Source organism: Sinocyclocheilus anshuiensis, unplaced genomic scaffold (assembly GCF_001515605.1).
Source record: "Sinocyclocheilus anshuiensis isolate Anshui unplaced genomic scaffold, SAMN03320099.WGS_v1.1 scaffold85, whole genome shotgun sequence".
NCBI classification, from domain to species: domain Eukaryota; kingdom Metazoa; phylum Chordata; class Actinopteri; order Cypriniformes; family Cyprinidae; genus Sinocyclocheilus; species Sinocyclocheilus anshuiensis.
Genome location: NW_015536800.1, coordinates 1,816,868 through 1,820,713, shown reverse-complemented (window position 1 = coordinate 1,820,713; position 3,846 = coordinate 1,816,868). Strand labels below are relative to the sequence as shown.

Genomic DNA, 3,846 nt, shown 5'->3' with positions numbered 1-3,846 from the left:
ATAATGATACGAATTAATAAGAACAATATAAAACGCACTAAGGATTAATGAGCTACTGGATTCATGAATATTAATCAGGTTGTGTGCGTTCGCTCGAACTGATTTGCTGAAATCAAAACAGGGACGATAATAGGTGAGCGCCAGCCAATGAGATTGCCGTTTGCACATTAGTTCCGCCCACTACCGGAGAAAGCGGCAGTTCTTAAACGCTGAAGAATTCCAAAGGAACTCCGTTATTCTGACAGCAAAATACAACAAAGAATATCGTTTACATGTAGCGCGTCAATTCTCTCTCTCTCTCTCTCTCTCTGCGTGTGTGTGAAACAACGCGACGGGGAGTCGTGCGCCTTCGCACTAGAGTTTACGGTACGTTAAATACAGGTGCGTTGCACATCCATACAGCACAGATCGCTTGACGGAGAGTGAAACTCTGAAGCGCTCAGTCAGTGTTCTGTGAGTGAAAATATATCTGTGCTACACTTAACCTCCAACTCACACACTGGCGAGTAAAATCTGAGAATTTATTAGCCATTGGCTAATATTAGACATTATTTGGTCGCCCAGAGTAAGATTTAGTCGCATATGCGAGTGATTTACTCGCAATGTAGAGGGTTGATAGGTGCTTCTTAAATAAAAACACTTCAGAAGACAAACAAACAGCTTGTATAAATCGATTACCATAATTTCATATTTTATATCCTACAAATAGGATTTGCAGCACCAAGCTAAAATAAACCATAATCATTATAACAAGCCTTTTAAAAGTGCCTGATCACTAACAACTGAGAACCATTCTTTTTTTTCATCATACATCTGTATTTTTGCCTGCATTTAAAAACTGGAACATGGTATGCACGGCATATCACAACAGTACTTTCTATCTTCATAAAGCTGGCAGTAAAACTAGCAATAAAAATGTTTGTAAACCTCTCATGAATAGTTCTAAATAGGTTCCAAACAGTAAGGGCCTGTACTGAATCAAACATCTCAATTCAACAGGAACAGTGCTGTAAGTAACAGTGTGTTCCTTTATGTGGCATTTAGACAGTAACAATTAGGCTGCAACTGAACAGACTGAACTGCAGCACATGAAATTACAGTCATTATGATATGTAATGATCTAACTTAATCCAAAATACAGCAGTGATATTTCATTACCTCATACGCTTTTACTTATGTCTTGTTAAAATGCCCCCAGGGTCGTCAGGAAACATTTTTGATGACGTAAACAAATCGCTAAATCAAACTGATTCATGAAACAACCAGTTTGAAAGAGCTGCTAAATTGACTAAGCATTAACACATGAGTGATTTAGACTGAGCCATTGTGATTTGTGATTTAATCAGGTGCACTGTTTTGTAACTTGTATTGACTACCACCTTATACGCCATACTGTGAGTAACACTAGTTGTTTCCCGTTTGCCCCTCTTCTCCTCACATTTGACTCTGCTATCCAATAAAGAGGCAAAAATGCTTTTAAAAAGAGATCTGAACCTCTAGTTCATGAATTGTACATCACTAGAAAATCTCCTTGATCACAATTCTTTGATGTTTAGCTTATAGGACCCATCCTATTAAATTAAGTCTGAATATGCTGGCATACAAGTTCTTTCACAAGTTCACAGAACCTCACATACTTTATTGACTTTTTAAAGGTAAAGGGTGCACATTTTTCACTGTTAATGTACTTTCTCTCATCTCAGCTTAATGTACAGAGACAACTAGGAGCTATTTGTAGATTAATTTACAATGTGGCGCTTTCAAAACATTGCTGTTTACTTCCCCACAAGCCAAACATAGCAACAATGGCTCAGCCAATGGCATAAATCTGGGGCAGGTTTAAACAATGGAAGACGGAGGGAACAGTTCGGGAAACCTCAGTCAGTGCAATCATTATTTTTGCAATGCCAGTTGGCGACAATAGTGTTACAGAAATGACTTGTGTGAAACTAGCCTTCCAAACAGATGAACTAATACTCAAAAAAAAACAAAAAAACAAGTAAGGTTTCTGCATTACTGCAAAATAAACCCTATATTCAATTTCTGATCACCCTGTTGAGGTTCACTTTGCAATAATGACCATCTACAGTATATACATTATCCGACTGTACATTATCCCACTTACTACACAGCTGCTTGGAAAATAAATAAATGGACATGAAATATTGATTTGAGCTGATATTATTTTATCATGTAAAAAGAAAAAGATGAAAGAGCTGTGAAACTAGCACAGCTATGTAGGAAATTGGTTGTCAGTTGTACAGCTTAGCAGCCATTAAAAAAATACATAATAGAGATTCCAGAGAACAATGCTTTATTCTTCCACTTATCTGTAAGCAACACCAATCTTGTCACATGCTCATCTTGCTGTGAGTTGATTGTGCATGTGCAAATACAAAAATACACAGTGATAGCCAAAGCAGTACATAATAATACCGATTCTTTCTCTCAATAAGCAACACATTTCTGCCCTTGAGAGAAAGAAAAAATAATGCTACTATTTTTTAACAAAACGTTTTATATAAAACATTAAGATTTCTGTATATAAGATTTACATATGTATTATATATATATAGATAGATAGAGAGATAGATTCTGCTCCCATGCTGTACTTTTCAATTTTTGGTCTACTTTGGTCATGCATCAAACAGGCGTCTTTGCATTTCGTCTCGCTGTTTTTTTGTTTGTTTTTTTAGCATCTACAGCCATTAGCGTTGAATTTTTATAACGGTGTGTCAAGTACAAAAAGTATGCAGAAGTTCTGTTCCATTTTATTTTGTTTCGTCTAGCTGTATTCAATATCTCACTCTTTTGCATTCCTATTTGCTCAACAGTAGTTTTAAGCTCACGCAAACATAACTAATGCATAAATACAGTATTCCATGAACTGACTTGAAACACAATCATACTTGCCCCAGTCCATCAGACCATCTATACCGCTATATAATGGCTATTGAGTACAAGTTCTTCTCAAGAAGATTAGAAATCATTTCCAAAAAGGCCCCTTAAACCATATGGTTTTGACAGTAATGCACATGCAGAACACTTGAGCTGATCAAGCCTTAAGCACTGAGCACATCAGTGCTATTAAACTCTTCTCCAGTTTCAGGAAGAGATTTTACTGCTTGCTTTCAGCTCAGTGTCATAAGCACAACATTCACTAGAAGAAGCACTTAAGACCCACACCTATAAATGGTATCAGAGACGCACATCTGTGCAATAAGCACAAGGACTGTGCGTCTGTGACGTGTACATTATTAATATAAACCATATGCCACTGAAGCTGAGGCAACCTGCTTTTCAAATAGTGCAAGTTTTCAAGTGTGCTCTAAGCAACCCTTAGTCTGCAGGTATGGAAAAGAAATAAATTATTCACAACTCTGACAATCACTCTCTCACTTCGTCCATCTGCCATTTTCTCACAGCTCTGGGCATTCCGGGTCAAACACTTACACCTCACGCAGACCAACCGCCAAACTCCGCTCCGCTCTTTTCCTCCAAATTTGTTCTCTTGCATATGCAAACCTTAATACCCTAACATCATAATATCCCTTGCTCTTTCTGTCTCTCACACACACTAAGAGCAGGTATAGCAAGAGTCATGACACATAATCCCCTTCCATGTGAACTTTGTTCAAATGTAGAGTCATTCATTTTATTGCTCCATTAAGAATATGCTTTTAATGATCCGTGGAGAACATTCTTTCATAAACAGTAATACTTTAAGCTCAGCATAATGCCCCGGAGCACTGGGTTCCCCGAACATCACTGAATGATCTAAAAGGCAGTAGTGGGGAAACCACAACAAAAATCCATGTCAATTAAGACAATAAAGCAAATGCCTAA

General features: G+C 37.4%; 1 protein-coding gene across 3 annotated transcripts in view; it reads right to left on the bottom strand.

Annotated features, from left to right (window-relative positions):
• The window catches only part of LOC107656000 (receptor-type tyrosine-protein phosphatase delta-like), an 84,527-nt gene that overhangs the window by 48,024 nt on the left and 32,657 nt on the right, over positions 1-3,846 (bottom strand). The window lies entirely within an intron of this gene.